The following is a 26,670-nucleotide window of genomic DNA, read 5'->3' as shown; positions in this document are numbered from 1 at the left end:
TACCACAGACAGATATGAATGAAGCACAGTCAGTGTACAGTAAAATTAAGTAGGCTACATCGAATATTCACTACTAACAATGCGCATGCCATCATAAATTGCAAGCAAATGTACAGTGCAATCAAATGAACGTCAACCAAGTCAAAATTACATAACATGTTAATTAGTCTGTTAGGCCACATAGCCTAATTTATAATGAAAAACATGACCTCTGAATGTTCCGTATTAAACCAGCAGAACATTGGGTATGTAATTAACTATTGATGTAACATTGTTAACCTGTATAAAGCCAAAATAAAATGACTGGGGAACCTTAAAGTTTTTGTTGATGATGGACACATTTGGAACTTGAAAACAGTACATTTTCAAAAGCGGTTGTATGCTAAATTGACTGCTTCCGTCAGGAAATCCAGTTCAGTTAAAAGCATGTGTAGTAACATAAATGAATATTAAGTCATACATTACGGTAGTTAATCATTAATCGTTTTTTGTTTTAGATTTGCGATACATACAACGATACTACAAAAACTTTGAACTGATTTTTGTTCAGTTCTTATGTGAGTTTTACAAATAACCGGCAACCGTTTACACAGGAATTACCTCCATCTCACCCTCAGGCTGCTATATAAACTTTACGCAAGCATGTGTGCGGTGGACTATTACATTTCTTTTATCTATTGAAGCGACATGAACGGGTATGAAAACTTACGCGCTTTGACTGATGCTGACGTTCGTTTACCTTTCGATAGTAAAGGTCCGTTTTTGTTTTTTTTATAACCACAAGAAAGTTTAAAAATCCATGGCCATTAAAAAAAAAAAAAAAGCCCAACAAACTGGATACGACGTGCGCTATCAAAAACAAGCCATACAAAAAGAGCTCTCAATTCCTGTCACTTTCTGTCAGCTCTGCGCTCGTATTTGTTCCATTCAAACTCCCCGTGTCCAGTCAGCGATGTCACAAATGTGATTTTCCGTGAGCGTTTGACAGTCAACGAGCACAAGTAGCCTATCTCCTTTGGCTATGACCCCCAAGAAAAAAAGGGTCTACATTCCTCTGCCTTAATGGAATGGGGAGGTCTGTGTGCCACATTTTGCGAAGGGACAGTCAGCCGGAAAGAAATCTCCACCCAGGGGCTGGACTGCTTGATCGCGGTCTTCTCGCTGACAGACGCTGTAGTGGGTGTACACACTCCGCCTGGCTGTTGAGGGCTTCGCCAGTTCTACCGCAAAATAATGTGCAGGTTTGTGGGTTTACTTTACATCGCACTTTGCGAAGTCCCCGCTTGGCAATCTACACTGTTCAAAACAAAGCATAGAAGACAAAGTAGCTACTGTACATTGATACGTTTAATTCCAGTAAGGCTGCAGCTTCTTTATATTTCTATATTATTGTCAAAGTAACTGCAGTACCTTGTCGTGAATTTTATATTCAGTTTAACTTGGACTCACGGCTGGGGGTGGCTGATGATTAATTCAAAGCCTATATCGGCAATGATTAAGTTAACTCTTTGGTGGTACCATATTTGTTTCAAAATATATTTGCATGCCAATATTTGCGTGTATATACGCAGACTGAAAAACAGGTCGTTTATCAACAGCTCATTTAAGTTTTTCCATTTCATTTTATAATTTTCTTGAAAAAGATGACAGCATTCAACAAATGAAAACTCCAAACTATTATAAGTTTCTATGTAATTGGGAACTGGTCATCAAGGAAGGAGTGTGCTGGAAGGACCAATGAAGATGTTCAGTACTAAAATCAGTCTAACTTTTATTTAACCTCATTGAGAGATATGGTTTCATTCTGGGTTTGTTTCCTGTCTCGTTGTGTAATAGCGACTCCTCTGGTCGATCAAGTCCCTGCAGCCTCAGTTGTGTCAGCTCCGTAGTTATCTGGAGTAAGCAGCAACACAGCGCGATGGTGCATCTTCCAAACAGCGTGCATCTTCCAAACAGACAGAGGGCTTTAACAATTCTGGTTACATTATCAATCATATTTTGGATAAGACCGTCTGCTCAATGGCTGTGAAGTGAAGTAAGGACAGGCATAAAGAATTAAGAAAAATTTGTCAAAACGATGTTTTGCTTTTCCAGATAAAACTATACAAATTACAAGGTACTGGAAAACTGTAAACAGCAATGTTTTTTTTTTTTTTTTTTGTCCAAGGGCACTTCTGTACCTGGGTGAAGCAGCAGGTAAATCGAGGTATTTTGAGGATACAGGTCATGCGTGGTTCTTTTGGGTGGAACAGAGATGGTGTGTCCTTGAGCAGTTTTACTTAATCTAATTTGTTTCAACAGAATTCCACCTGCACCATTAGCAAATGTTAGAAAATGTTCCATATTAATGTATGAGATTTAGACATTGCAATCAATTCAGTTCAACTGGGACAAAGCCAACTGAAATAAGTCAATATTGTAATTGTGGTTAAAGTGTAGACTGAACCCAGTATTTGAATGATGCATGTAATCTGTGATTCAGAAGGATAATTTAGCCTGATTTATTCAAAGATGAAAGACAGGGTTTTATATTAGGTACTGTGTAATACAAACAATACAGCCCTCCGTTTGTAAAGAACTTAGTATATCATTTTTCCCTCTGGTTTATTTCTTCATACAAGCAATTCAAGATTCAAAGATGCCTCTTCATCCCTTTCTCTGCTTTCTTTTTTATTGACAGATTGCATTTTCAACTTCTATTGTGGCAGCTACACACATTAAAATATTTAACAGAGCTGGACTGCTGCTCACGCTCACAAAGAATTAAGAGGAGTTAATCCTTAATATGGCTGTTTGGCCCTCTCCATATTAATAAGAATTTTTAAGTGCCTGGTAGCAGATTTTAGGAAAGTTATTTTAAAAACAAAATTACAATAATAAAAATTTGTCGTGATTTTGCTGTCAATGCATCATAAAGTATAAGACTGAACAGTTTTCGGTTGAGTTAGCAAATGTTCCTTATTACGGATTTTATAACAGAATGGCCTGGTCACAAATATGCCTACAGTGCTTTTTTGTCCTAGGTGTAAAGCCTTCCCCACTTCAGCTTCCCAATGCATTTTTACACACTACACGGCAAATACTGGTAGCTAACTCAGCTTCGCAAAATAATTATTTTGGGAGCAGCAATAAAAAATGTAAAAGTTCATGAATGCGTTTTTTTCACCCTTGCATCCCTTGTGTATTTCTCAACTTCCTATTGCCACCAGCAGTGTACATGTAATTTGGATTGGATAAACCAAGCACAAAAATAAAATAACTGTAATCATTCCAGGATACTCTATCCAATATGCATAATCAAATTACGGTGACTTTTCTAAATACTAATATTACATTTTGGATTACTTCGATGTACAATAAACGCACACACCACATGTGCATACATGTATGCAAAAATACACACGAGGATACCACATGTACGCACTCTAACACCACACACATGCAATCACACACGAGACATCACATGTACACCACTGTACACAGGAGGATGAAAAGTTTATGCTTTGAAAAAAAGTGTATGCTTTGTCGACACATTAAAAAAACACAAGAAATCAGTCTTGTCAGAAGCATACAAACTAATTTATGTTGTTATCACATTTAGTCTTGAATATACTTGGCTAAAGAAACTGGTAACCCATCAGATTATGTTTCTAATAAAATTTTCAGTCATGTAATTTGTTTTGTATTTGACTGTAGTTTTTTTTTAGCCCACCTGTGCCTTATCGCCGGAGTACGGTGACGGAACGCTCGCTGCGCTCAGATTCTCTGAGAATTCCACAGTGCGTCAAAGGTGACTTTCACGGTCTCTCCAGCTTGCACTCGCTAATGCTTATCTCACTGCACACACTGAGGCTGACAGAGAAGCCACATTGAGCAGAATGAGTTGTGCCCCTGGGACCGAATGGCAGCCGTAAACCGCGTGTAGGTGGTGTTGTTTTTAAGTGAGCCATTAAACCAGTTCATCAATCATTTTATTTTGTACATCAATGGGTGCCCGAAATGTAGATTAATACAGTACCTTCTTGGTGGCAGAGGCTTTAATGCCATAAGGCATGATTTATCTTAAATCCTGGAAGTTATATTAAATGTGAATGACAGAAACACTTTAAAACACATTACACTGGAATTTATGTTCAGTGTGAACTGTGAACATAATCATTGTTTTCTCTTTTCAGGATATAAGGATGTATATATAGGATATAAACGCATTCAGTTTTCACCAAAAGATTAAAAAACATTGTGTTTTCAAGAAATTTTATAGTAAAGGGCATCGTACACCTTCTCATATAATGAATAGGGAATCAAATAACACAAATAGCTTGCACTATTTGCTTCCTATAACTGAACAAACTGTTTCCCTTTTCTTAATACAAATTGAAGGGCAGGTTTAATGAGTAGGCTACAGCTTACAGTAAATAACCCTTTGCTGCTGCTTATTATTTTAGCCACAACACTTGGCCTCTGACCTACCAAGAGTTTTGTTGTGTAATTCAGTATTTCACTATTGTGATGATATTGCAGGAAAGGTTTCCTTCTGACAACTCTTCCATGCAGTTTGTGACTGTGTAAGCAATGCTGTACAGCGAACCGGTGTATAACTACTCCGGTGTCAGCTAAACATTTCTGCAGGTCCTTTGCAGGGATATGTGGGTTTTGCTTTGAATACTTGACCAGTCTTGAGCCGATTTTTCTCATTCAGGTCTCGCCTTGACTTCTTAATGATGTTTCTGATGTTCAGTGTAAATTCCAAGATGGAAGCATTTCGATATCTTATATAAGTCTTCCCCTGCTTTGTAAGAGTCAGTTGTCTTGAGTTTCAAGTCCTCAGTCAGCTGCCTAGAGGAGGTTGCTGAGAGTAAACTTGACACTCTTGAGAGGTCAGAAGGGTCAGATCATTTATTAAGCTCTGGAATTGTCTTTACCTGGCTCAATTTAAGGCCAAATGAGTCAATCAAGTTTTGAGACAGGAATTAATGGATCAACTGGAACGGTGCCTCGACTTTTGCACATGCCACATTTGTTTTATTTTTAGTAGCTATACAATTTATGAAATAAATAGTAATCATGCATTAAAATGAGCAAAAATGTGTCATGTTTAAGTTTGAACCCTGCAGAGGTTGCGTTTTTTCATTCAGAGATACAGAAAAACATAAAGTTTCGACCAGCTGTGCCCAAACATGTGTATGTCATTGTATAGTTAAGGTGACTCTATAATGCCTGATTTTAGTATTATTATTTTTTGTAACTTTGTCCTCAAAAAAAAAAAATTCTGTAAGGGATGCACAGAAATGAAGAGGGGGCACACCTCTGTTTCAATTTGCATTTATAAATGATTACAGCCCCAGGTGTTTTGCTCATTGTCTGTTTAACATGGTCCGTGAAAACCTTACTGAGCTGAACTGAATCTGTATTCAGGTGGGAAGTTAATGAATTACCTGAACAATGCACACATTCAAAAGAGGATTCTCAAAGCAATCAACAGAAACTGCTTTTTAAGTCATTTTTTAGGAATTGCATTATGGGTATCTTGCAGATAAATAATTTGCTTTGAAATGAATTGCAAATGAAAGATATAAGCCTTATAGTTTGGAACATTTTTTTGATTAACAGTTGAAAAGTGTTTAAAATATGTTTTTTTCTGTCAGCAAAATCAGTTGCTCTCACATTCAGTCCTGGTATGCATTCAAGGTTTATAGCTTATGAAGGTAAACTGGAGGAAAATACAAGAAAAATGGTTTATGGTAGTTTAATACATGCATACATACATGCATACATACATACCAATATGAAGTGTCTTAGTAGGGTGTTGGGCCACTATGCGACACCAAAAAGGCTTAAATGCGCCTTGACGTAGATCCTGCTAGTCTCTGGAACTGTACTGTAGGGAGGAACACCATCTTCCAAAAGATATTTCTTCATTTGGTGTTTTGATGACAGTGGTGGAGAGCGCTGTCTAACAGGTTTGTCCAAAATCTCGCATTTGGTGTTCAGTTGGGTTGAGCTTTGGTGACTGCAAAGGCCATTGCATATAATTCACATAATTTTCATACTCATCAAGCCATTCAGTGACCCCTCGTGCCCTGTGGATTGGGGCATTGTCATCCTGGAAGGGACCACTCCCATCAGGATAGAAATGTTTCATCATACGTTAAGGTGATCACTCAGAATAACTTTGTATTGATTTACAGTGACCCTTCCCTCTATGAGGACAAGTGGACCCAAACCATGCCAGGAAAATTCCCCCCCCCCGCCTCCCCCCCATAGCTGTACAATCCCATCTACTTTGGGAATAAATGACATGTTCATAAAAATATTTGTAATTGATAAAAGTTTCCACTGTTATTGTAGCAAGAGAAACCAGTCAAGAGAAAAGGTCGCTCATGTGGTATTTGAATAGAATATGTAGTCGAAATCAAATGTTTTTCTTCTATTTACTTCACAGTCACGGTAGCCTACTGCAGCCTATGCTTAAGAGATGAATGATGACTAATGTAGACACTAGCCTACAGCATAGCGTTTCCCTGGATGAATGAACTGGAGGAGGAGGGTACGGGGATGAACGAGGGAGCGGAGAGACGTGGTAATAACATGGGTGCCTTCGCGAGCAGACAGCACTGGCACCGGATGGTGATAATTATGCGGCGCTGGAGGAGGGTGAGTCTAGCAAAGTAGCGCAGAAACAGTTGCAGAGGAGCGTTCGTCAGATGAACGTCAAATCCATTCATCATGCGTGGAGCCCTTTAGTTCAATCAGTGTAACTGTGATCCAGGTATTTGCACTGACAAAAAAACAAGCAAATGTCTATTCACTTACAGCCTATTTTGTAGTCTTTAAAGACAATGAATGTTACCTTATTCAACATTGTGAGTTAAAATGTAGGCTACTTTCTGTGCTTTGGTTAATGTACCTAAAATGTAAAACAATGGCTAAAATGTATTAACCAAACTCAAGTGTAACTAATGTTCTGTACTTACCCAGTTTGTGTTATTATAATACTCACAAATTAAATGTCACTATATCCTAGAAACTAATTTAGGTTATCGTCCACTGATAATTTTCTTTGCACCATAGAATAAGAAATAGGAATGGGTCCAGTTGAGCAGTCCTGCCCCAACCACCAAGAGGTTTTATATGCAAGCTTCTTATGTAGGCCATAGGCCTTTAATGTAAAAATTCACAAAAAATATCAACATGTATTTTTTGCCTACAACCAGTGTACAACATAAGTAATTAATTACTTGACAAGAGTGTGCTTCTGCAATTCACACATCATATGTGCTCTGATACTTTTCATTATCTTTACAATTTCAAAATCAACCATATTTACACATGCAGGTACTTCTGTCAATCAAGCAAATGAGCAAATCAATGTAATGACTTTTAAACCTTTTCCTGAAAATGTGTACACAACATTATCCATTTTTCCTGTCTTTGAAGCTCTCATAGTTTAATGCACAGTCATTGTTTATGATTTATGTGAATGGGTGGTAAAATGCTGGATGAGAATTGTTTTAGAACGACAGATAGGAACATCAATTTTTCCAAGCATGACAATATTGTAAAATGGTTTGCTTTATAATGTACAGATTGAACTAAGTGCAGTGATGTTTTCCTTTAAGGCTAGCAGATAAGGTTAATTTGAACAAAACAGGGAATGTAATGTTGGCAGCCATTTAGCACTGGTTCTCAGATGACCAATGTTGTTTGTGCATTCCAAGATTGTGGAAGGAAAGGCCTGTTTTTGCCATTACTGTGGAAGTGACCTTGTTAACAGGAGGTGGGAGGATAGGTGGATGGCTGGGATAGGCATTGGCTGACAACAGTAATGTGCAATTGCTAATTTCGTGTTTCGCTAACACTGTGAGGACCTTTCCGACAAGAACGCGGCGAAGTGTTAGCAGCAGGAGCCAGGGATACTAAGGCCGAGAGCATCAGAAATCCGCTGAAAGGTAGAGGGAGAGAAAGAGGAAAACTGACAGAAAACAGGTAGCTGCCATTATGAGCTCATATTTTTGTTTGTGTTGGCAGGAGAGCTTACCAACTTGCTTTTTCTGTGGTCTCGGAGTCAGTATGGGGTGGCTGTTGTGTTTCTAGAATGTAAGTCACCGTTTAATGGTAACGTTACAATCTGACCTGATTAATGTTTCCTGAATCAAACTTATCTGCTAGGTCAGCACAAGGCTATTCCTCGTCTCGTTTTAAGCAAAGAGAAAAATATAAATACAATATTTTTAACTGAAGGAAAAGTTAGGTGACTTTGTAACCCACACATCACAGGCACCAATATTGTTCTTTACAGGGATGGGAAACAATACCCAAAAAAGCAAAGCAAAGTAGCAGGCAATAACATACTAGCATTAAAATGGTAGGTAGCATGGTGAGGGCACAGTAGATAGTGCAAAACCACATGACAGAAAATACAAAAGAGAAGGTATTATGGTATTTTATATGAACTACCATACATAAACGCGAATATGTCCACACCCCTGGTTCTTAGGCACTGCTGGTTTTTTGTGCCTTCTTTTGGCATAAACTTTACTGTGGATGAACAGACAGTGACAGTACAGTGGCTGGATGGAGCGAAATAGGTTTTTTTACTCTCTGGTTTAGCAGTGTTTATATGCCAACCTAAAAGCAATGGCTTTTATTTGTCAGCTAATGGGCTTACTTGTTCCCATTCAGAGGTGCCCCTTCTGCCAAAGTGGGGGTCTCACTCTTGCGCATTTACCGCTAATGTGCTGAGACGAATTACAGAAAGGTTTTTGACGATCAGCGAAGAGGAAATCAGCGCACATTTCAGCAGGGCTGCACAGATGGACAGCCTCATGTGCTTTCAGTTACACACCTCCCTTGTCCCTTACGTAGGGTGTGAGTGCCATTGAAAAACAGGGACAGAGAATAGTTAGTGTCTCCCCCTTACATAATTTCCTCAGCCTTCATGACATTGTGCCATTTAGCAGATGCTGTTATCCAGAGGGACTTACACACTTTAACGTTTTTATACATGCAATGTATTTCTTACTTAATTTACTTATTAAAGCCATTTAGAGTTTATTACTTTGCTCAAGGGTACGATGGCAACATCCCAATTGGTAATCAAACCTGCAATCCGAGTTGCAAGCCTGGCTTCCAAACCATCATACCACACTGCTGCTTCACAAAGCATTAGAACATAGAACACCCACTTATGTGGACGGCTGCTACGTGAACCCGCTAGGGCTATACATACCCCACCTGCAATTGATTTTGTTTGCTGAACTTCTCGACTGCTGTCATTTCTTGTACAGAACTTGGCTATGAGTAGATGTGCACGGTCAGTAAAGGAACACTTGACATTCTATTTTCACTAATAATTACATTTTGCACAGTGTTTGCAGTTACAGTAACATGTATGGCCAAGAGAGGTGAGGCATTTACCCTTTGAACCAATAAGGAACATCACCATTAACAGTGGCACACCCTCCACTGTTGATTTGGGAGGGTGCAGATGAGTAGGTATCAGCTCGCCTCCAAAGAATGTGATGTCAGTCAGCGCTTCTTATCATGCTGCAGTTTGCAAGTCAGGCCCTCGCAGACCAGAGTCGGAGGAAGACATTTCATGTGCAACTCAACAGGAGTACTTGCGAGCACCCAATCAACCATAAGGGCTTGCTGGTGCACCATGAGACGCTGTCATTTTGGCTGAATGAAGCCCTCCCATCCCTAGACAATGCAAGAGCCAGCAGTGCATCACCTTCTGGGTCTGCTGACCACAGTGGGCACTGGCACAGTCAGGATTGGATGATTAGATAAACACCTTGATCAAGTTAAAAGAGTGTGTCATTTATAACGTACACATGGCTTGGTCCTTAAGCAGTTCTGCTGGGCTTTCTTGTCCTGCACTCCTGTGCATTTAGATATATTTATTTGAGGATCAAATCAAAGGGATGTCTAGGCCTGTTAAAGAGCTGTTGGATGGATGAGTTCTTGAATATTGGCTCAAGGCAGTCGTTGAGATTAATGTTCTCTCTTTTGCTGACGGATTTTGCATTAGGTAGGTTATAGCGATCATTATATCCTCCCTTTGCTCTCTGTGAGTGAGTTTGAGAAATAGCTACAGTTCCTTGCTTTAGTATTCTCCTTCATTCTTACACTCACACTCTCTCGCTCACGCGAATACATATGCTCGCACGCATGCATGCATACAAATGCATATGTACACACACACCCACACGCCTGTTTTTGTTTGTTTCCATGTTGTAAATGCAGTCTTTCACTCTTGACAGAATACACAGTTTGGTACTAAATCAACTAAGATAAAGTACATTTTACACTGATAGAACATATTTCTTTATGGACTCATATTCAACACTGTTAGTAAAGTGTAGGTAGAAATATATATACACCGATCAGCCACAACATTAAAACCACCTGCCTAATATTGTGTAGGGCCCCCTCCTGCCGCCAAAACAACTCTGACCCGTCGAGAGTTTTAAAATCATGTGGAAATAATTCACCCTCTAACAATATCTTAGCTTTTTATAGCCCTGTAGCAACTAATAATGTAATAAACTACCAATAGTGTAATAACTCCCAATAATGTAATCCATTTCAAATTTTTTATGTTAGAAAAACCAATAATGTAATAAGTAGTAATAGTAGTAGTAGTAGTAGTAATGTATTTTATTGATCCCCGGGGGAATTTGCACTGTTGCAGCATCAAAGACAACAAAGTAACACAATCAGATACAAATATACAATAGATACAAAATATCAGATACAAATATATACAGAAATCCAAATATACCAGAGGACACCTTCAGAGGTGGAATCCATGCCTCGATGGGTCAGAGCTGTTTTGGCGGCATGAGGGGGACCTACACAATATTAGGTAGGTGGTTTTAATGTTGTGGCTGATTGGTGTATATATATATATATATATACATACTGTATGTATACATATATATATATATATATACACTCTGTCACTATACCATTTATGCAGCTGCACATAGTAGAGGGAATATTGGTTACTCAATCTATTGTGACTAATACAAAAATATAGCATTGTTATTATGAATGACAGAGAGAGTAATCTAATGTATTTAACTACAGATGTGGTATCATAGAGACCTTAAAAAATGAATTTTCCATTTTCCCTGTCACTGAAACTCTTTAGGGTAGGAAAATAAGATCTTATTGCCCATTCGGGAAATAATATTGAAGAACCATTTGGGAAATCATATTGAAGGAAGCACTGTGAAATGAGAGCTGACGTGCAAGGAATGAAATACTCTGAAAGGGTGAGCCTACTGTAGAAGGATTCAGCTGAATAATCTCCTTTGTTAAAAAAAGAAAGAAAAAAGAACAGTAATCAGGCTGGTGAGAAGTAAAGCAGCTGAACCAAGTGTCAAATCCACTGAAGAAAAAAACCAAAGAAGACTCAGGAGGAGATGCAAAATGATACCGTGTCCCCGCAGAACAGTGGTTTTGATTGTTTGGCCTTCCGAGGGGGCGGCGACTTTGCCGGCATCACAGATTACATTAGCCGCAGGCCTCAGTGCGTCATACCGCGGGGCTGGACCGAGATGCTCAGCGCCTGAGTCACAGCCTCCTGTGACCCAGAGGCCCCTGTGTGACTCACTCATTCAGAGGGAGAGCTTCCCACTCTGCCCCTGAGTGCTCCGTTATGGAGCAAGCTCTGGCCACCACTGGCATCTCACAATCAAACCGGCTTCCCAGATTGAGATTGCAGCCAGCTGCTCTTTATGTTGAGGAGAAATGGGCTGCAATGTGAAGGACGCCGGAAAGAACACAACAAGCAATCGGCAGATTGCATGATGGAAACCAGCCTGAAGTGTTCTAGAAATGTTCTTCTTCCCTGGCTGTAGTAACGGTCATTTAAACCTGCAGTGAAGCTATCTAAATGCTTAACATTGCTAAGAACTGTAAACAAAACATGGAATGTATAGTACAGTAAATGATAGGCCATCGATAACAAGCACAAAATAGCACTGTACTTTGGTTCTTTTCCAGCAGTGCATTTACCTAATCACACTAATTATGTGTAACTAACATATTGCACTTAATATGCTGTGAGTGACTCTCATGGGTGATTTTCTTTAAATTATACACCATGTTTAATTGGTGCTCCGACCATGTGGTAACATACTATTTTGTAAAATTGAATATCTATGATTTATAATGTGTCAAATTTATAGTATTGTGGTTTGAGTCTGATATTTAAAAACATATTTCTTCTGAAAACAAAAATGCAGTCAGTTTAGACACAGACCTGTCTGTATAGCTTAGGCACTGATTTGTTAGACACTGATTTGTGTGTACAGTTTAGGCACAGACCTGTGTGTGGAGATTAGGCACCAACCTGTGTCTATAGGTTAGGCACAGATTGTGTATGTAGTTTAGGCACCGACCCATGTGTATAGTTTAGGCACAGATTGTGTATTTAGTTTAGGCACAGATTTGTATGTATGGTTTAGGCATAGACCTGAGTGTATAGTTTAGACAGATTTATGTGTATAGTTTAGGCACAGTCTTGCATCTGTAGTTTTGGCGCAGAATTGTGTGAGTAGTTTAGACACAAATCTGTGTGGATAGTTTAGGCACAGAACTGTGTGTATAGTTTAGGCACAAATCGGTGTGTATAGTTTAGGCACAGATCAGTGTATTAGACACATTTGATAATTAAATGCTGCAGTGCTTCTCTTGCTCTTATGTTTCCACAGATGAAAATAAGCAGCTTAAATGAGGACATGTTATCCTCAGTGGTTTGTGCAGTGAAATATTTAATAGATAGATGTGATAAATACAAGGACAGGAATACGTATCAGCACCATTGCCATGTAGAGTGTGTGCATGCGTGAGTGTGTGGGTGCGATTTCTGTCAGAACTTCACGGGAGAGCATCGAAAGAACAGGATAATAAAGGTATATATACAGTATCTGTCCTTTCTTTTGAAAAAGGAAATGTGAAAAAGAAAAAAGAAACAGGATTAAGACAGAAGGGAAGATAGAGGCTTTCCCAGATAAACATGAAGGTCAGCTGGAAACTGAGATAACAAAACACTACACCTTCTTTAGGTTGTGTAGAGATGCACTCACATTCACCTGGATCCACAACACACCCACACACACCAGTGCCTGTGTCTGCAGTCTCCGACAAAACAAGATGGGTGACGCAGAAAGAGTGAGAGCTGGGTCCTCTGCTTTACTGAAATTTCTGAAAATTTCTCTCTCTCTCTCTCTCTCTCTAAATAAAATAACAAATGACAATTCATCATAATTCATTAACCTTATGAGTCATAGCTGTTCCTCAGGCAGTGGCAGGTAGCTACATACTGTGCAGCCAAATTTTGGCAGCACTTTTCCTCTCCCTGGAGAATTATAATTTTCTGTGATTCAGAGAGGTTTGGGAAGTTTGGAACTTGTTTTGGGTGTTTGGGGAGGAAACTCTAATGTTTCTGTATTTCTCATATTTAGTGAGGAAATGCAGCTGTCTCAATTTGCTCTTTGTTGCGGTGGGAGCACAGCCTTTCCTCCCTCCCTGGGCAGCCAGGTTTTTCACTGTGGTCAGATAGTGTGCCACAGTGTATTCTCGGTTCAGGGCCAAATAACATCCCAATTTGCTTAGATTCTTTTGTTTGAGTTTCCCAATGTGTAAAGTAATTTTGTTTTTGTTGTGCCATGGTTTACCTGATTCTCTCTCTTTCTATCTCTCTCTCTCACTCTCTCACACACAGACACACATGCACACACACTTACCCACACTCACACATATGCGCGCACACACACACACACGCGCGCGCGTGCACGCACACACACACACACACACACACACACACACCATCCCTTCCCTCTGCCTTGTTTTTGCACTGCAAAGGGCCAGAGAACAGCTTCTCAGAGACACAGCACAGCCAGTGTCCTTCACAGCAGTACTGCGTCTCTGAGATGCTGTTCTCTGAAGTTCAATGAGCACGGGGAGAGAGCGGTTAAAGCACAATTCCTTGTCCCTGAATATCCCCTCTTTGATATATTTTGACAAGAATCCGGAAAGATCAGAAGAAAAACGATGTCTCTGAAATGCAAGACGAATACGTGCCCAACTGCTCAGCTGCAAATTTGAAAGTATGGCCCTTTTCATGTTTCAGGTTTTGTGATCTGTCATCAATTATTGATGGCATGAATCTGACCACTTAGTTCTTGTTAGTCTGCGAAGATAGGCATCTCTTCCAGCCACAGACCATAATAATAATTCAGGTGGTCGTATCCAGCAAGCCAAACAAGATCAAGATCATTTTACAAGCTTTAGGTACATCCCTTGGAAGCTAAAACTTTAAAGACCCAGTTTCATTTCAAGGCACTGCTTGGTCGCAGCTGTGCATATTATGTATTTTATTTGACATTTATTTAACCTGGTAGACCAACTAAGAACTCAGTTCTCTTTTTCTATGATGATCTGGGGAATCAAAGTGAGTGGGGAAGGCAAGGGATTGTGTAGCCAGTCAGATGTAACAATACGCCTAGGTATTAGAAGTATGGCATCAGTTTAAATGGGAATTTGACCTGGAGTTTTCATATTTTTTTGACACAAGTGAACATTTTTCTTTAAATCTTAGTATATTTCCTTCATGATTCAACATTTTTTTAAGAAGCATTAGTTTCTGAAAGTATGTACTGAGGAGCTGAATATTTTTTTTGATTATACAGTATAGTTTGTCTGCAAAAAGTACTACTGCAAATAGCCAATAAAGAAATAGTTGGGGGTTTGATAAAAATAGCTGGTTGCATTGTGATGTGTACAGCAAGTGTTGTACTGCATAACTATATATGACTACCCATTACAGACGTGGAATATACTGCAATTTACAGTATTATAAATATGTGAGTTTTAAATAAAAAAAACAATGTAAATAACGTAATGGTAAGAATATTTAGCTATATCTGAAAATGGCAATAATTTATATTTTTCTTATGCTGTATATTGTGAAGTGTTTCAATATGTCTCATGATCTTCTATGTATTTTATTTTAATGTTGCTGTATATTCTATATATTATTTGTTTAAAGGACTAACTAGCACAGTATGCCTCCAAAATTGTTGCCAAACATTGAGGTGTTGATACAGTTTGACTAGGTAAAAACTTCACTTGGCACTCTGCTAATGTAGTTTTACATATTAAGAGGTACAAAAAAACCTTCTGTGAGGAGTCCATTTTGATAGCTATTGTGCTCTCTCTTTGAGCTGTTCCTTTGGACAGATGAGGCATCCTAGCAGTGGGCCTGCTGCTTGCTTCAATAAGGTTATCTATAAAGGCACACATCACACTTTTTAGCACACATGTAGCTGCTGTTACGCTTATATTTTAAGAAAAAGAAAAATGTGTTGATTGAGTTGGCATCCAGCCCAGATCAAGAGCTTTGTGGTGAGGAGAACAAAAACAGCATTAGATTTCAGAATAATTAATGGGAGTAATCAAAAGTAGTGCATGGGTGAGATTATTCTTATCACACAATGTACATCTCTGGATCTTACTCAGACAGCATGTAAATAACACTTTTTTTCACAGCAACTCACTTCTCTGTCCTCAAATTCAATGAGGGTGTGGGCTAGAGCAACTTCTGTCTTCGTCTACAATGTTGCAAATATTTGGGACAGCTGACTATGTCATTGCAGATAATGCCCCCCAAATTGCAGTCCCTGAATAAGGTTGTGAACATGCTCCCGTAGACTACCCAATTTGGTAAATTTGGTCTCATTGAGATATCTGAATATAACAAACAGAATGCATTATTAAGCAAAAATGTCAATATACTGGGTTGTATTGGAAAATATATTTTGAGTGCCTCCATATGTTCAAAAGTATAATTCAATTCATTATCATATATTTTTCAATATACGGGTATGCCAATATATTTTCAGTGCATATCTTTACTCTGATGCACATCTGCCAGGCTCCTGTGCCTAATGGCACTAATCTGAAGCAAGATAATATGGGAAATGACAGATACAGTATGATGCTGAATATCTGAGGTGCCTTTCCTCAGTCAGGATTAATTCAAGTATACTCACTATCACAAAATGGTGAACTGTGAACAGAAATCTGAATCAATTTCTTGCTTGGAAGACCTGGTATCTCAGGAATATTGGTACCTGGTATCTGAGAATAACCGCCGCAGACATTAATTGTGAAGGGGCAGAAATTGTTCATAATTGAGTCCAAATGCTGCAGGAACATTTGATCATTCAGACTTGGTTTTACTTCTCAATCTAAGCTATTTGTATGTGATTTGGAGCTGCAGTAATCCTGAGTAAAATCTGCAATGGCCCTATATCCAAAAATTGTTCAGCCTGTGTGTAAAATCTGCTGCGTGTCTCATAAAATGCACAGTACTCTCCTAAATCGCTCCACTATTAACAACATATTTTGAAGACTGAAAGCATTTTTCATTCAGTGTAGTAAAAAGAGGAATGGAGAAGCAATAAGCTATTCCATCAAATTTTAATTTTAATTCAGATTTTCTTTATAAACATGACCTTTTCAAAGCAATCATTTATATAAAATACAAATCACAATCACAGCCAATCATGTGAGTGTTCAAAAGACTTAAGAGACTCACATATGGCTGATCTTACCATATCACATTCTATGGGTGAGTAATGTGGCCAAACCCATACTGGGGGAATGCAGGGGGACAAAGTGCTTTTGATTGGCGTTTGCTCTTTCAGTAATGACCACATGACGCTGAGCATGTCTTGTCCCCTGTGCAGAGGAATTCTCTGTGGTTGTCTGGACATGTGCTGGGGGAATTGGCTTTGTGTTTCTGGCTGATAACTGGATGTCACTTTGACTTGCAAGTTCACATGCAGTTGGTCACACAAACACACACACACTCACACACACATAAAAAAGCTGAGCAAACTTCACAGGGAGGATTTTATTTATTTCCTACATATTTAACTTTTTCCTTGACTACAATGCAATGTTGTATGTAGGCCATGTCTGTTTGTGTATGTAAATATCTAAATTAATATCTAAATGTGAATATTTGTATGTTTTTCTATTTGTACATAGTTGTTTTATTTCGCTGCTTGATTGGTCTGATGTGCGTCTGATCTGCCTGTCCATGCCAACACGGCCTTCGCACAGTTCTGTGAATCATTTATACAATAAAACCTACATAATGCTGCCATAAACATATTATAAAAACTGTCATAACCAGCCATTACAGCACAACCTATGACAAATACTGTTGTAATGACAGAAGCAAATTGTATGAGATAGATTTCAGAATAATTTACAATATGATAAACTGCTGAATAACTCATTCTGAATAATTCAATGTCCTGGTTTATGGATGTGTTCTACAGTCTGGTGTTGAATCTATTGTGGTTCCCCTAATTCACAATGCAGGGTGCGATGAGCATCAGAGAATGAACATATTTGTGGGTGAAAAACATTTTTAAAATTATGGCTATATACATTATGGCTTGGTTTTGAGACCAGACACAAGCAGTAATGCCATTTTCAAAACTGGTAGATGTTGTGCCATGCTTATGACAGTATAATCTATGCTTTTGGGTATACTGTTGAAGTGAAGTCTTACCTGTGTTTTTTCAAAAAATTGTTTTCTGCATTGACTTTCAATCTCATTATTTGCGTATTTCAGTATAGTTAATCTTGCTGCACACAAGTCTTGACAACCCATTCTTCACATTAACTACACAACTACGTGTATAGAAGCGAAAGCTATCATCATAAAAAAAGTGTCATGGCTCAACTAATCTCAATTATAAGAAGTTTGAGTTAACTGTTGCCCACAGGCAAGGAGGCAGGGCTCTAAAAAATTTACTGTCCATCTAAAATTTGATGACTTTCAAGGATTTCTTTCCTGTCTTCTTCCTATCTTCCTCCTATCTTTCAACCTTATTATTTTACTCGCTGATATTTCATGATGTGATTTATCAGGCTCAGGCAAATGGAGAGCATACATGAGTCATGAGAACTGAGCTTTTGCAAGCTTTTATGGATAACACCAGACTGCTAAAACGGGACTTACAGATAACATCTGGTTTAGCGTGTACAAATGTATTATTAGCTTAAAAGGTACGTTAGGAGTTTCTGGGTAGCTCATCCTGGTAAGGTTCTGTTCTAGTGTGGATGACACATTTAAATGTGTTTCTGTCTTTCTTAAATTATGGTATCAAAATGTGATGGAAGTTAGGGGGAGATAGTGCAGTTACTTTGAAACAGAGAAAATTGTGAGTTTGTGGTTTGAGAGTGATTGAAATAAGAGATACCAGTCAGAACTTCATTTATGTGATATTTTAAGTTTGGTCATAATGAAAAATATTTAATATAATCTGATGTGTGGAAGTAAATATCAGTAGCTTCCCATAAAATACATGTTGGGATGCAAACAAAGTACAAAGACAAATTGTAGGAATGTACTGTAGCTGCCATTGTGAACAAAAAGCTTAAAAACTCAATAGAGAGACCGAATGAGAGGGAAAGAGAGTGAGAGAGGCAGAGGGACAGGACAAAATTACGGTCAGAGAGACAGAGAGGGGGAGAGAGGGAGGAAAAGATTGGGGGTCCTGCATGTTCTGATAGATTTCTTTCCCTAAGGAAGGCTGTTGCCATGGTCACCATTGTGTCCTGGATCCTCACCTCTATGAAAGAACAAACTTGGCCTGCAGGTTTTCTTCCTTCATTTTACACTCCTGTCTTCCTTGCCTTTGGCTTCCTGTGCTTTCATTAGTCCATCTATTACTCCTTGCCTTCCTTGTGTTTGTGTCTGAAAACATACAACTGTCTCATGCATATTTGTTTTCAGCTTAATAACAAAAACCAAAATACCTCCATTAATAGTCATGTATGTGGTAACTGTGGACACATTGGTATAATTATCTAATTGGTATTCTGTCATTATTCACATTCGCAATTTTTTAAATTATTTTTTTGGCAGGCGCATTCATAAAATAACTTTTTAAAGAGGCAGATGTGGGCTATTCTAATTTACCTGCATGCCACCTTCTGAAGAGCACATGTCCAATCAGGTCTTCCTTCTGAGGCAGCAAATAAGGACAGAGCTGCCCTCTCCTGTTTATCTGATGATACTACGATTAACCGCGCTGTGCCACTAAGTACTGGCTTGCCTTGAGGTTTTATGTTCAATACTGTAACGGAGCGAACCCTCCGTTCCTGCTAGGACAGAATTTTTTATATTATTTTTTTAAATGTTCGCGTTTTAACTATCTGCTTATGGTAGCGATTGTTTGGTGCGCTTTCATTGCCGGTTTGTCAACTCAAACACGCTACTGTACATCTGCTCACCACCATAATATACTGCAAATAACTTAAATATACACATCTGGGTTCAAACATTAAACTGCTTTATTTTAACGTACCATGTTCAATAAACACAATGTTAAGAGTTTCTACCAACCGTGGATTCCGCTTGTTCCATTTTCAAACAGCCATGACGTAATACGAATGTCACGATTCTGAGCATTTTTATTGGAAGTCCTGGACAAGACTAATTGGCTATTTTAGATGGGGGGAGACTATAAAGTGCATTCGTAATATTTTATCATATGCAATTAGATATGGAATTATTAGATATAAAGTAGCAATGGATAATATATGTATAATGATTTCTATATATATTTAGGACCCCCTTGAAAACGAGATGGTACATCTCAAGGGGTTATTCCTAATAAAGAATTTTCTAATAATAATATATAAAAATATATACTGTAATTTCTTATGAGATAATTGAATATTGTATATAAATGGTATAGTCCGTATACAACAATGTAGCGTGTATATAAGCAGGTAATTTTGGTCTCAGTAGAGGCTGGCAGGAGGTGGGTGTAATTGGTTGAGGGGAATTGAATGAGTATAATTGTTGTGCTGATTCTTTTATTTTGTCGGGGGCGCTTTATTTTTTTATTTGCAGATAAAACACCCCACTTGGGTTGCACAAGTTTGAATCTCAGCTCTAAAGTTTATTGTAAAATCTGCCGACCGACCGTCCTTGTAACAAGTACAAAACAGTGAAATGAAGCATCATCAAATCACAATTTTTAAAAGTACATTTTTAGCAAACGGACCCATATTTAAAGGTCTTCATTGCCGTGGAGAAACCTTCCTGAATTGCAGGATTCTCACTTTTGTCCATTCTCAGTATTTTCAAGGATTGTACTTCACAAGAGTAAATACTTATTAATCATATATGGCCACTGGCTGTCACACAGTCTGATGTTCATGTTCTATGCTTCTTAAAATTGCTCACCTCTTCTCTATGGAGCTTTGGGTAAAGAGTGAATACTGGTGCATCGCTGCACTTATAAATAAGTGGGTACTACTTAATACACGCTGCACATAATAAACCGGTTAATCTCTGCATATAATGCAAGCACTGGGGCATTATTGATCAGAAAAATAAATTTCAGTTTGTAAACCAGGTTTTGTTGATTAGTGTCTCCCTTAATTGAGCACGTTTTCCGGAGGTCGGTGGCAGATAAAATGTATTCAGATTATGTTTATTCAATTCAATTTAATTAATTTCCATTCAATTTTATTCAATTCATTTATTGCCACATATTTGCTTTGGAGGCAGGATAAAAATATACACAGTGCACCTAACACAGCAAATACATACATACAGTGATTTGGGGGGTTTTCAAGACCAAGCTTGATATGGTGCTAAATACTATCTAGTTGTACTGTAGGTAAACTGAGCTCTTGGTACACTTTAGTGCTTGGAAAATTGTGAGCATTGTTGAACGGAATAGCCTGTTTTCATCATCATGTTATGTTACGTTACGTTATGTTATGTTATAATCTGACTCACAGGTGCACTTTTTGACATAAATTATGACCCGTGCCAATTTTGGTTCATAAATGTAATACAAATTATGCAGTTATGAAAGGGAAGGGCCATCCTTTCTTATGGACCTAGAGAAGAAATTGGTCCTGGTTGTGATAATACCCTCTCCTCTGCCATCTCTCCACAGAAAAGTGTTTATAGTCAACCAAGATGGCATTATGCATTCCATTTCCTGACCCCATATCTTGAGACCGCCTGAGGAGACCTACAGTATCACAGCTGGCCAATGTCCTACAAGTTCCTCTCCACAAACCAAAGCAAATTCAAAGATACTTACACAGGATTGTTTTAATGAGTAGTGCATTTGCAGAAATCAACAATCTCTCCTTCTCTACACCCTAGAAAGTTGGGGCTGCAATTTCACTCTTCGTCACAAGGTGGTGGGTAACTCCATGGTGTCGCATAGGAGCAAGTGAAAGTCTACATACTTACTTACTTAAGCCCTTTGCTCCTCTAGGGAGCATAGGCCATTGACAAATGTCCTCCACTTAAATTGGTTGTTGGCAGTTCTTTTGAGATCTCCCCAGTTGAGCCCACTCCCAGACATTTCTGCCTGGACACCTCTTCTCCAGCTGTTCTTGGGGCGACCTCTTTTCCTTGTTCCTTGGGGGTTCCATTTCAGGGCTTGTCGGATGATGTTTGTGGCAGGTTTTCTGAGGGTGTGTCCAATCCAACTCCACTTTCTCCCTCGAATTTGTAAGTCAGCGGGATCCTGGCTTGTTCTTTTCCACAGGTCCACATTACTTACTTTGTCTCTCCACCAGATGTTTAGTATTCTCCTGAGGCAGGTGTTAATGAATGTTTGCAGCCTGTTTGTTGTGTGTTTTGTTGTTCTCCATGTCTTTGATCCATACAGCATCACCTGCTTCACGTTAAAGATGTGTATTTTGGTGTTGATTGAGATGCCTTTTGAGCTCCAGATCTTCCTGAGCATGTTAAACACCACCCTAGCCTTATTGATCCTGCTTTTTATGTCGGCTTCTGTCCCTCCAGTGGTGTCCAGAACACTGCCTAGGTACGTGAATGCTTCTTCCTCCTCTAGGGCAGTGTTGTGCATGAGGATAGAGTTGCTGGTTTTGGAGTGGATCTTCATCACCTGTGTCTTTGCTGTATTGGGTGTATCCGTCTTCTCCTGCATTTGTATCTGTGTGTGTGAAAGGAGAGCTATGTCATCCGCAAAGTCAAGGTCATCCAACTGCTCCCACATTGTCCACTGAATCCCATTTCTCTTCTCTTCTCTTCTACATGGTCATGTTTTAACATACTGCAGATGTTCCACTGAAACAATAAAAGTTTAGGAAGAACATAGGTTTAATTTTTTTCAAAGCAAGTAATTACATATCTGTACATGAAAAAAAACTGAATTCTTTCTTTTGTTTTTGGCTTTTTAATTTTTTGACACCCTAGAAAGTTGGGGCTGCAATTTCACTCTTCGTCACAAGGTGGTGGGTATAGCTCAGAAATGAAGGAACTTTAAGTTTTTTTCAATTGGATAACTTCACGGTGTCGCACAGGAGCAAATGAAAGTCTACATGGTCATGTTTTAACATACTGCAGATGTTCCACTGAAACAATACAAGTTTAGGAAGAACATAGGTTAAAAAAATTTCAAAGCAAGTAATTACATATCTGTACTTAAAAAAAAACTGAATTCTGTCTTGTGTTTTTGGCTTTTTAATTTTACGATAAATGCAGACTGACTCAGAGTGGATGGATACCTCTGGTTATGACTCAGAAAGACAAGGATATGATTCACGGTGTGGGGCTTTGCTGTGACTGTGGTCCAAACTTCTGAGTTAAGGGTCTCAAAAACAAGATGAATGCCAAGACTGTAGCTGCAGATTTAATGTGTGATTTAACCTAAATGCAGTGAAAATGCTGAATTATAAAGAAGTCATTGAGGAATGGCATGAAAAAGTATTGTGACCTCTGTAAACGGTATCTGTGTGATAAATTTAAGACATTATGCAGCTACTGTGGCATTTGCTACTGTTATGGAGCAGTGCACACGTGTGACCCTCTCTGCAAAAATATTCTTTGATTCTGTTAGATGGGTGTTGTTAGCAGTGTAGTCATTTAGTTGACCACATCATTCGGATGATTTGTTAAACTGAGGTCCTGACTCACTTTTTTAAAGATCCCATTGCACTTTTATAAGGAGTATTTGTGTTAAGCCTAGTGTATTGATCAAATTCCCACAAAACCAGCCCTCTCCATCTGGCCACACAATCATAGCGAACATATGATTCACTACATATTTTTTTGCTTTTTCTACCACTTACCCAGCTCGTACCTGCAGAAGAAAATTGGGGTAAAACCTACTGGCTCAACTGGACTAAACTGTCACTTGTCTGTGAGGTGAGGTGTTTCCATTTTATCTAAATGCTTCGTAGGGGTACAAAAAAATCCAGAAGAGTGGGAAAGACAAGCAAACAATTCCGATTTATTTGCAGAGCGGTTTTTGTTAGTTAATTCCTCCATTTACTGAGTAAGCTTAAGTTAGGTGGCAGGCAAAATTTATTTTGAAATTAAATTTCATTCAGTTCCACCCATCCATCCATTTTTTACATTTCTTACTCCTGGTCAGGAGGCTGGAGCCTATCCCATCAGACACATTTCACATGTGGTGAAAGGCAGGACAGGTCCCCAATCCACCACAGGGCCCAAACATCATTCACTCACACATTCATACCCCAAGAACAATTTAAACTCTCTAATTAGCCTAACCCGCATATCGGACTGTGGGAGGAAACCTGAAAACCCGGAGGAAACCCACGTGGATACGGGGAGAACATGCTAACTCCATACAGGAAGGCCCTTGACCAAAATTCAAAACTCTGTACCCCCTTGCTACAAACTGCACCACTTTGCCTCTCTCCATAAATTCCATCCCATTTATTTCCATTTTATTTAATTCAATTTTATTCCATTCCATTCCAAATTTATCTGTCTTATCTGAAGCTGCTAACCCCAGGAATTTGGGACAGGGGGGTGGACAGAATTTCTTGTGCCTCAAAAGCAGTGTGGGAAATGAGTAAATTATTTTGGTTTGGTTTGATTGTGTTCTCCATTCTCTTCTCTTTTCCAACATGTACACAGATCCCACACTATCACTGAGAGGGCATGAAATCATGAAATCCACCAGAGAACTGCACCTCTGACCTGAGTTATCTTAATAACATTGTATGCACAGTACACACTGACAGCTTTTGCATTTTAATCCATAGAGCCTTGGTCAATAAGATGACAGAAATGCTTTGTAGTTTTCTCAAATTTCTTCTTTGACTTGGTCCCCTGGAACGTGGCTGGCTGTGGGAATCGAAGGCACAGCTAGACATTTTTGAGGACGTGTGCTGCTCTGGATTATATCTGGTCCTGAGAACATGGCCTGGACTGCCATTGCTCATGAGAAGAAGAAACATTAAAAACAAACACTCTTATCACAGTATCTTGCTAATCATTGGAGTATTCATGTGAATGAGGCTCAGTGAGAAATTAGATGCGCTGCCTGTTTTAGTAAAGTTCTGCTTCTCTGTTTTCAACACCCAGCAAGGAGGAACCTTCAGGTATCATCACCAGTTTGTCTTCTCTTATGTTCTCGCATGTACAGTATATGAGTCCTCCACCAACAAGAGGTTGATAGCCTTTTTGTCAAGCAGTTATCCTAAATGCACCATCCCAAACATCTATGTTGATAAAATAAATTCCACTAAATGAGCACAGATGATAATTGTGCTAATTATTTGTAATCTCCCAGTTCTGATCTACACTTTTTGTTGAAGGCTGGTACTGAGTCTAGTGGAAGGATTGTCATGGCAGGTCCGTAGTGGACACTTGCATTGAATAAAACATCCTGACAGCCTTAAGACATTTGTGAGATGGTTGTCTGAAACATGTTTTATTTTTGAGTTGATCAGGGTTGTAATACCATTGAGAATTCTCTGCAATGTCATTGGACAAATTTTGACAAATTGGTGGTTTGTTGTTTTGTCTGTACTGTGTGTGCCTGCAGAGCCATTTTACAATATTTCTTTGTAAGCCATTATATTTTATTGTAGGTTCTGTGGTTTCTGACATCACAACTTTCAAGCCACCAGATCATGTCATCTAGACTCTTGCTATTTCCAGTGATTAATGAGTCTGCCTTCAAACCCTTTCTTCTCAATAATGCCTTGAGCTCTGTCGGCACAATGGTGTTTGGTATGATATCTATCTCCATTACCACAAGTCTTGGATAAAAATGGATGCATTTTGAATAGTACTCTTCACAGGATACCATCTGTTTTTAACATGGTTCTAGGGTGCATTTTATTGACAGAGAAGAACCATGCTCCATAACCACGCTCCTAATATGCTCCATGTACTGCATTTTCTGGCTTGACAATGTTTAAAATTTTTATTGATAGCTGGCCACCAGTTTGTCAAGTTTAGGGAAATGACATGCCCAAAAAGTAGTTCAAGTATGAGCTCTACAAGTGAAATGTACTGAATTCGTGAGCAAGCTTTCAATTATGTCTTTTTACGGTGTTTCTAACATATACCTTGCATTGTAAGATACCAATTCAGTAACATTGTTAAAATCAACCTGCATCTAAGGAATAATTCATGGCAGTAAGGTACAGCAAAGTAAAGTAAAAGAAAAACATTTATATCAGTTGTAATGGAGTTTCCGTGAGGAACAAATAAAATATGCAAAGCATAATTGTCTGTTCCATCTGTTGATTGGTCTGTGGTCACGGGTATGCTATCAGTATTGATCAGTTCTTTAAATTCGATTTGATACAAAGCAGCAGTTTAGACACATACTTCTGGAATTGCCCTGCCGGTTCGTTTAAAAATGCACATAACATGGGATTATCTACTTTTTACACTGGAATATGTGCAGCTGAATGTTTCCCTGTTGACGGGTGATTCCACTCCAATGATCTTTTAGGTTGTTTGATTATTGTTCTGTCATTTTCTTTTTTGAGATTTTTTTTGTGGTTAACCTGCAAGTTGCACAAAATAAATGAAATCCATCTGTTTGTAGTGTACCATCTGGATACAGTCACACATTTTCTCTCAAATATCTGCTTTTCATAGTTTGTGAATTTCATGTTCCTTCATATATCATCGTCACTCTCATTCCTTTCACTTTCTCCATATTAGATTAACTGATTGCATTCATGAACATCACAATTAGCTGCTTGATTATATAAACAGTCATTTGACTGTGCCATTTAAGTGCCTTCAGCGACCCCTGAAGGATGGCCATTGAAATGCCTGTTAAATCACTGCAGGTCACGTGATAGAAATAAACTCCTGCAATATACAGTGAGCTCCATTATGTTTGGAACAAACATGTATTTCTTGACTTGGCTCTGTACTCACCTTTGGATTTGCAATCACACACTTCACATATGGTTAAAGCACAGATCCTCAGCTTTAATTCACCATTTCAGTTGTCAGAGCATATTTTGCCAAGTACTCTGCTGATATTTTTATGCATTATAAAGCAATGGTATGTCCTATTAGCATGGCTCTATGATTTGGTTGCTCCATACAACCCATTCTTGCAAGATAATACCAGCGCTGGCACTTTTGGTATAAAAAGTGCTGTAATTTCTACATGGTGAAAACAAAGTGAATTAAAAATATCCTTAAATAAAAGCTGAGAATGTTCAGTTTAATCACGTGAATTTTTTGATTGCAAATCTGAAATGTTGGAGTACAAAGCCAAATCAATAAAAAATATGTCTTTGTCCCAAACATTATATGAAATTTATTAGAAGGATAAACCC

The 26,670-nt window shown here is 38.6% G+C and overlaps 1 protein-coding gene and 1 long non-coding RNA gene across 2 annotated transcripts in view; one reads left to right on the top strand and one right to left on the bottom strand.

Annotated features, from left to right (window-relative positions):
• Window positions 1–1,106, bottom strand: part of LOC135263521 (LHFPL tetraspan subfamily member 6 protein-like) — a 43,325-nt gene extending 42,219 nt beyond the window's left edge. Inside the window, exon 1 of the mRNA XM_064351648.1 lies at window positions 710–1,106. The gene's annotated coding sequence lies outside the window, so the exon portion shown is untranslated. The remainder of the gene's footprint in view (window positions 1–709) is intronic.
• LOC135263522 (uncharacterized) lies at window positions 1,103–25,592 on the top strand. Its single transcript, XR_010332483.1, has 3 exons — window positions 1,103–1,241; window positions 23,177–23,248; window positions 23,990–25,592. It is a non-coding gene; the product is annotated as an uncharacterized LOC135263522 (long non-coding RNA).
• The last annotated feature ends 1,078 nt before the right edge of the window (window positions 25,593–26,670 follow it).

This window comes from Anguilla rostrata, chromosome 9 (assembly GCF_018555375.3).
Source record: "Anguilla rostrata isolate EN2019 chromosome 9, ASM1855537v3, whole genome shotgun sequence".
In the NCBI taxonomy this organism is placed as follows: Eukaryota; Metazoa; Chordata; class Actinopteri; order Anguilliformes; family Anguillidae; genus Anguilla; species Anguilla rostrata.
Note: the sequence above shows the minus strand (reverse complement) of the source record. Positions and strands in the feature narration are given on the sequence as shown.